Source organism: Sceloporus occidentalis, unplaced genomic scaffold (genome assembly GCF_023333645.1).
Source record: "Sceloporus occidentalis isolate IW3139 unplaced genomic scaffold, rSceOcc1.0.p SCAF_9, whole genome shotgun sequence".
In the NCBI taxonomy this organism is placed as follows: Eukaryota; Metazoa; Chordata; class Lepidosauria; order Squamata; family Phrynosomatidae; genus Sceloporus; species Sceloporus occidentalis.
In genome coordinates, this window is record NW_028316989.1 from 36,818,231 (window position 1) to 36,827,192 (window position 8,962).

The window sequence follows — 8,962 nt, forward strand, 5'->3', positions numbered from 1 at the left end:
AGATAGAAATCATGGAACCTCTGAGATTTTACTGAACTGCAACTCTCAGTATTCCTTGTCATTGGTTTTTCTGGCTGGGAGTTGCAGTCCATCCTCTGGAAGTCCACACAGTTCCCATCGCTGACATAAAGGAAATCAGAGAATGAGTAAAATAATCAGAGACTGGATGCGTCTTTCTTTTGGGTTGGGGTTTCCTCTGCATGCTAACAATTTAAATGGCAGTGCTCTTTTGCAAAGTTGTCTTTAGCTCTGTAAGGGTTACATTTCTGAGTATTGACTCTCTTTTGTTGAAGCTCAGTATGTTTTGCAGCTTTGATGGCTGCAATCGGAAGTAAGCACTGTTGAGTTCAGTGGAGCCTTTTCCCAGGTAACTGCACAGGATCGCTGAACGTCATATTCTGGGTATGAAGCACTGCTCATTGGTGTGTGTACAGATGGATACCCATTTCCATGATAATACACTCCTGCTTTTCAAAATGAACTGTTATACCACTGGCAATAAGAATGTACAAGCAAAGAGTTGGATCAGACCAAGACTATTCTATTCCCACAAGTCAACCAGATGCCTAAAGGAGACTTACAAATGGGACAGGAGTATCACACCCTATTGGGCTTTTCCTAGCTATATGTGTTCTCCAGAAACCAGTGTTCAGAAGGGTTGGCTGAGATCTTGCATTGTGGGCCAAGAGTTTAATGCTCCATACATTATGCCACACCAGTCTCCCCCTTCCTCCCTGGTAGCTGCAATGGCCATGGTGTTACCCTAAATGTGTGGGGCTTATAGAGACTTCAGGGCCATTCACTTTACCCTGGATCAGAAATCGATTCTTTCACATGAATTTCATATTGGTCCTGAATCTCCCACAAGCGAATCAGAGGCATGCACAAGTGTTTCGTGGCAAATGCCCCTTAGCGTGGGTCATTTGCAATCAGGGCAAAAGCCGTCTCTTTTGGGGGGGGGGGGAAACGGATTCTGCTGAATATAAACTTGCCCCTGATCATGATCGGGGCAAGTTCAGGGGAGGGATTTAGGTCAGAGGGAGGGCAGTGGGCAGGGCATTCCCTCCCCTCATCGGGGCGAAGGAGGAAGGAGCCAGAGAAAGGATGCAAAAAAGGGGAATCTGACAGGAGGCAAATGACAGGAGGCAAAAAGTGGGAATCGGGGTGACTGACGGGGTCAATTTAGGGTAGGTCAGAGGGCCAGAGCAAGCCAAGCCTCTGCTCTCCAGCAGGGACCTTTCCCTTTTGATTTTGATTTTTTTAAAATTATTTTTGGCAAAAAAATGTGCATGGTTTTTGCTTCAGGTAGATATATATTGGATAGAACGTAGCTAGCTGCTTGTTCACTTTCCCTTTCATTTCCTCGCTTCCAGCAAAGGGGAAATGCTGAAAGGAGCACTTTGCAAGAGGCTTTTTTTTCTTTGCGAATGAATGCTACAATGCAAATGTTACAATGTTTCTCTTTCCAATTTGGCAAATTGGCAAATTGATACACAGATTCTGTCTCTAAGGAATTCAGGGGTAGCCAAGGAAAAGCAAAGAATGCATGGCATCGCATCCTTTTCTGGCATTCCAAGGTGAGGAATTTATTATTATTATTATTATTATTATTATTATTATTATTATTATTATTATTATTGCATGTGTATGAGGCATTCTGGGGTGGCAAGGAGGAGGGATACAGGATGCAGAGATGGTATTAGATTGTATTTTGGGATTGAAAATGGGGCCAAGGGCAGGCCATAACCTGCACGGACCCAAATGCCCTCAACACACGCACACACACACACAGGAGGCTTTTAAATTTGACAAAATGTGCACATTCTGGCACCAAGTTCTTTAAAAAAAAAGGAGGGGGAGCACACTTCTGATGCCTCAATGAGTGCTGGAAATGTCACATATGACGATCGCGGAACTGAAATTTGATTGATAGCCAGGCGCCTTCATTTTAAACCCGATTTCTCCAAGAGGGCATTCGGGTTAAAATACTCCTGATTGGTAGTCAGCACTTGCTTCCGGAGGGATTCGGGGAGGCGGAAACTGAAGCTTCCCAGTTCCTTCCAGCACAAACGTGCCAGTGAGAATGGGGCCTTCACTGCAATCTATTTTTAATTAATTTGGAGAATGTTTAGCTTGACCTCGCAAGAAAGGGTAACATATGCAGGAACTGAGCACCAGCTATATTAGTAATAACTGATAGAGACTTCAGGCATGGGGAACTACATTAACTTTTATTAGAGGAAATATAAAATAACACACATACTAGAGTTACACATTCTCTCACACAGCACACAGAGCTAACAGAATATAGAAAAATAAACATTGACAGCAGAGGTTTAGAGTTGGCTAAAGGGGTGTATCTACCGATCCTAAAGATAGAGTCCAAATAAAGCAAGAGGGGCTTAAACCAAGTGTCTTGAGCCTGTCAGTTCAGGGATGGAGAAAAGAATGGCGACTCAGATCAAATCCTGAGGGCAACAGTCACTATGCAAGCAGAGGGGCAGCTGTAGCAAAAAGGCTAAGATTTGGGATACTATTTATACCTTTCAGCCAACTTCAATCCATAGGGATTCCCTGAGAAGCCCAAAGTTTGATTGCTCCTCAATGAAACCTAAGAAGGCTTCCAAAGTGGAAAGATTGTTTTGATATTCTGGAGATGAGAGGAGTTGATTTTGATCGATGATGCTTCATGGACTTTATAACATCTAGACAATATCTAACATTCCCTGGAATGAGAGGGCAGGAAGAGGTGTTTAGGAATACACAAGCGATGAAAGGGGGAACTCATCTTCAGGCAGAATTCATCTTCTGGCTTTTGATCTCCTTCAAAAATATAGGTGTGTGTGTGTGTGTGTGAGAGAGAGAGAGAGAGAGAGAGAGAGAGAGAGAGAGAGAGAGAGAGCTCTCTTCCATCCCCACATCTTTCCACCTTGCTGGGTCTATGTGTCATTCACATTTCAGTACTATAAATATCATTCCATTGTAACCACATCTGCTCATACTGGTGCCTAATGTTATAGCATACTATAGCTGAACTAATAACTATATTAGGGGATGTCTGGAGGCTTACAATGGTGAGATCCACCTAGAGCTAGATGATAGTGCACATGCATGATGAACTCATAGCTGGAGGAGAAAAGGAGGTGAGCAGAGATGGCCTTGCGTTGTGTGGTGTTTGTGTTGACCATTTGAGCCTAGGGCTAGGCAGCATGATAGAACTTCACTTGAGCAGAAACATCCTCAAGACAGCAAGGACTTTATCACACAAGGGAAAATCGGGGGATTCAAAAGGCATTATCCACAGAAAGTTGTGCAATCATGGCTAAGATTATCACACACATTGTGATTAGACAGGCCTTATCCTGGGAACAACCAACAATAAATCATTCATGGGATTTCCCCGTGAATGATTACAGTAGTTGCTGGTTATTCCATGATTATTCCTGGGATAAGCCCTCTCTAATCATGTCATGTGATAATCTTAGCTGCAATCGTGCCATTTTCCCTGGATAATGCCTTTTGAATCTCCCAATTTCCCCCATGCGATAAAGTCCCAAGTCCCTTTACTCTCTGGGGCTGCTTGAAAGCTTCCCTCTCTTCATACCAGGTAAGTGGGAAAAGAAGAAAAAGGAGCGCTTAGCTTGGTACGGGTACAAAGATTGATTGAAACGTAATGGTAGAAAAAGTGCAATGATTAATGTGTTGAATTTACATAATCAAAATGCACATTAATAATATGCAAAATTATAATAATATGCACAATATGGAAATTAGATGCCCAGATATGAGGAACTGGAATATGGCAACCCTACTTGGCGATCTCGGTCTGCAGTTAATAACAAGCACATGTCCATACAGTTTTAAAGATAACTCAGTGGTTTCTCAGATGTCTAAATACTTCTTAAGAACTGTATTGGCATTAACTCAAACTTATGGTGACCCTATCCTAGAGTTTTCTTGGTAACCATTTTTTAAAAGTTTCTTTCAAAAAGCTTTTATGTTTTAAATGTTTAAAACATGTACAGTCAGCTCCCTGTTTTCATGGAGGATCCTGTTCCGGAGCCTCCCCTGCGCGAAAATGGAAACTGGTAGATACTAACTAGGTATCACTAGGAGGTCTGGGGGCTGCAGACTGCACCAGGTGACATCGTAAAGGGGGTGACACCACTGTTCCTCAAACACCTGTATTTTTGCAGAAGGAGCCCTGGAGGTGCAGTGGCTAAATGCCTGTCCTGCAGCCACTCACTCACAAACCATAAAGTTGTGGGTTCATTTCCAGCCAGGGCTCAAGCCAGACTCAGGCTTGCATCTTTCTGAGGTTGCTAAAGTGGGGCTGTATCCACACTGTAGAGATAACTTGGTTTGGCACCGCTTTAACTGCTCTGGCTGAAGGCTAGCTGGAGTTTGTTGTGGGCCCATAGCAGAGCATATCAAATGATATTCAAATCCTCCTGTTAAAAGCCTTTTAATCCAAAATTAAGCAAGTTTCTATTCAATGGATGCAACCTCCAGGAAAAGAGATTCCAGTTCAGCATTAGGAGGAACTTCCTGACAGTAAGGGCTGTTTGACAGTGGAACACACTCCTTCCTCGGAGTGTAGTGGAGTCTCCTTCCTTGGAGGTCTTTAAACAGAGGCTGGATGGCCATCTGTCAGTGGGGATGCTTTGATTGAGATTTCCTGCATGACAGAATGGGGTTGGACTGGATGGCTCTTGGGGTCTCTTCCAACTCTATGATTCTATGGTTCCAATTTCCATGAAAAAAGAAGCACAGTATTCGGTTCTATAGAAATCACTGGTTGCCTCTCAGAAAATAAAGCCTTGTACTAAATACAAAGATTTCCTTTTTTCTCTCCTTTTTTGTTTCTCCCCCCTCAGTGGAAAAAAAAATTAAAACTCTTTTTATCCCCTGTATTCTAAACAGAGAGCAAGTGGGTGTGTGGGGTCAGTGGGGGTGTCTATGTGGCACCATGAGTTTCTAACCCATGGGACTCTCCCTCAGAAGCCTAGGCGTCTCCTCCCCCTTGGCTGCCTTCCTCCTTCCCTCCTTCCTTCCCTCCGACTGACCCTCACATGATCCTCCCAGAGCCCCCCCTTTCTCTCTCTCTCTCTCTCTCTCTCTCTCTCTCTCTCTCTCTCTCTGCCTCTGCCTCCATTGTGGGACTCCCTCAGGATGGAGGTCCAGCTCCTGAGGGGCAGCCATCGAGGGGGAGGCAGCCTCTTGCTCCCTCCATTCCTCCTCCTCCTGCTGCTGCTTTTGGGTCTGGGGGCTTCTGCTCAGCCGCAGCAAGGTAAGAAGCAAGCGAGGGAAGAAGGGAGAAAGCTGACTTTTCTTAGGCTGCTGAAATCATCAGTTTTGAGTCTGCTTTAACTGTCCTGGCTGCATGGTGTGGGATTCTGGGTTTTATTCTTTAGAATCAGTATGTAGAGAGATTATTATTATTATTATTATTATTATTTCCAAAATTTATATCCCACCTTTCTCCCACAGTGGAAGATCTTGTACCCCTTTCAGACTAACTGAAAGAAAGAAGTTGGCAGCGTGAGCTTACGTAGACTTCAGTCCACTTTCTCAGATGCATTTGATGGAGTGGAAAAGGACACACCTGTGTATTCCATTAGAGTGTGAGTCTGCCTTTGTTCACCAATGACCATCATTAAAACTGGACTTGCCACTTCATTTCCAGACACAAAGGATTTTGAACTTGAATTGGCATTCTCACACACTAATGGCATATACAGGTCTGTCCCTGGCTTTCCACTCCACCAAATGGATCTGAGGAAGTAGACTTAAGTCTACGAAAGCTCATGCTGTCAACTACTTTATTCCAGTTAGTCTCAAAGGTGCTACAAAATCATACTGCATTAGGTTTAGTGTTTGTTAAATTTGAAGAAACTGATGTATAGAATTAGAATGTATGAATAGCGAGGTTGTTTTGTTATTGTTGATCATTTTAAATGTTTTTTTTAATGTTGGAATAAGAAATAAAGAATATTAATTCAAAAACCCACAATTGACTAATGGGTTCATAGCCAGCTTTACTAAGCTGTACAGAGTGTGGAATATGTCAGAGCTTAAATTGTCAGAGCAAAAGCTTCCCAAAGGTTTAAATTAGTAAAAGGTGCCCCTCATGGAATAAGGTGTAGAGGTCGAGGGGGCAAAGTGTAGCCCTGGGACCACATGTGACCCTCCAAGGATGTCCTTATGCCCCCCATAGGCATATCCAGAATCATAGAATCATGGAGTTGGAAGAGACTGCAAGGGCCATCCAGTCCAACCCCCTGCCATGCAGGAAATCTCAATCAAAGCATCCCCGACAGATGGCCATCCAGCCTCTGTTTAAAGACCTCCAAGGAAGGAGACTCCACTACACTCTGAGGGAGTATGTTCCACTGTTGAACAGCCCTTAATGTCAGGAAGTTCCTCCAGATATTGAGGTGGAATCTCTTTTCCTGTAGCTTGCATCCATTGTTCCGGGTCCTAGTCTCTGGAGCAGCAGAAAACTAGCTTGCTCCCTCCTCAATATGGCATCCCTTTAAGTATTTAAAAAAGGCTGTCATATCACATCTTAACCTTCTCTTCTCCAGGCTAAACATCACCAACTCCCTAAGTCGTTCCTCGTAGGGCATGGTTTCCAGACCCTTCACCATTTTAGTTACCCTCCTTTGGACATGCTCCAGTTTCTCCACCTCCTTTTTGAATTGTGGTACTCAGAACTGGAACACAGTATTCCAGGTGGGGCCTGACCAAAGCAGAATAGTGTGGCACTATTACTTCCTTTAATCTATTCCAGACACTATCCCAGACCAACTTTTTTCTAGTCAAAAAAGGTTGTGAATTGCTGTTCCTGGAAGTTTCTAGGCACAACCCTTTAATTGGTAAATTGATTAACGTTTAAAAAGGCACAATTTTTGAGTGGCTGTTTTTCTCAGTCAATATTGTTCCATTAAAGCCACCCCTGGACCTTCTGAAGTGGCCTACCTCTGGTGTAGAGATGGCAGGACCTTTTCAATGGTTGCACCCATTCTGTGCAATGCTCCCCCCATATCTACCTGATTAATTTTTCCAATGTCAGAGAGCAACGATGTGATTTTTCTAGTCTCGAGGGAGAGAAAAACAACTCGGGATGTGCATTGCTTTTGTGCAGCATTATCTGTTTTTTTCATTTGTGTTGTTTGTATATATGAAATAAAGATTTGAAAGGTCAGATCAAAATAAAGCCCTGGGCTTATTAAGAAGTAGGTCAAACTGAACTAAAGTTGTGCTTTCCAACAAGAATGATGGCAGTCATGAGGTCCTCAAAGCAGGCTTCTATGGTCCTCACAGATAGCGCTAATTTCCATAATTGTGCGAATTGACCTCTTTGAAAAGCATTATTTCGGGTAGATGAAATGAACATTTTCAACGTAATCCAGCAGTATGGAATATACAGCTATATAGCATCACTAGAATTTGTAGGGGTGGGCAGACGGTGGAGTAGGTAAGAGCAAGTTTCTGCTAGAAACAGGATGTCTTGATCCAGGAGTGTAACAAAGTTAGGGCTTTGCCCCCAAATAAGAATTCTGTGCCCCCTATGAATTTTTTCCTTTATTACCCAAATTTCTAGCATTGCAGAGAGTGAGACATTGAAAATAATTCATACCTAAAACCTGTACACTTGCTGTGTTCACATTCCCTTGGTAACTGTGCTTGTCTCTTTTCCTTGGGTGCCTAAACTGTATTTCTAATTGTTTTAAAGTTTTAAATTGCTACAGTGCTTAAAAACATGTTCTATAATGAGTCCTCTAGCACTCAGTCTGTTGGATTGCTACTGTGGGTCTTAAAGGGTCTGCTTGTTGTTGATACAATCTACCAGTGAGAACGGAAATGAAGCAAATGAAATGTAGCTGCCCAGATGCTGCTGGACTACAACTCTGATCATTCCTCGCTATTTTATGGGCCTTTTCACACTGCCCCAGATACAGCACTATGATTCCATTTTAACTGCCATGGCTGCATCCTATGTAATCCTGGGGTTTGTAGCTTGATGATGCATCATTGCTCTCTGGCTACAGATTCTAAATGTCCCTCCCTAAACTGCAAATCCCAGGAGTCCACAGAATGGAACATGGCAAGATGGAATCATAGAACTATAGTCACGTAGTGTGAAAGGGCCATATGCTGCCCATGGCTGATAGACATTGCAGTGCAACAATGTGCACAGGTCCATGTTTCCCCAAGCTGAAATCTCTGCCCATTGAAGACCACTAGGGCACTTGGTATCTCTCCAATTCATCTTTGTTATTGTTGTTGTGTGGCTTCACATCCCTCCAGACTTATGGGGACCCTAAGGCAAACCTATCAGGGGGTTTTCTTGGCAAGTTTCTTCAGAGTGGCAATGCCATTGCTTTCTTCTGAGGCTGAGAGAATAATCTACCCTTTTCAAAGTTCCTGTTGCCAGAATTGTAGTCCAAAGAAGTAACTTTTCCAAACTCAGGTTTGAATCAGTAAGATATTTGTCTTGTTTTAAAATGTATTTTATGCTGTAGGGCTAGTGGGGTTTTTTTTTAAATACAGTAGAGGGTAGGTTATAGGTTCAGTTTTAACCTGAAGCAGAGCTGTTAACCCCAAATTGATTTTCTTCTGGATAAACGTAATTCAAACCTCCCAGTGAGTCAAATCCACTGAAATGAATTAATCACTTTAAATAAGCCTTGTTGAGTTCAATAAAGCTGCTCTAGTGGGGATTCAGATACTATTTAGCCCTATAAGTATGCATAGAAACCTCACAAAAAAACTACCCCCATCAGAGTTATCTGTTTAGTTTCCAGAAGACTTACAAAAAAGCTGTATCCAAAGACGAAACATATTCTGATTTGCCTTACTTTCTTTAAAAATGTGCATTTTGTAGAAGATTTTCAGCCATGACAGAAATTCTTGCTATGCCAAATCAAAACCTCCTAACCTTTGCTTTTCAGAAAAC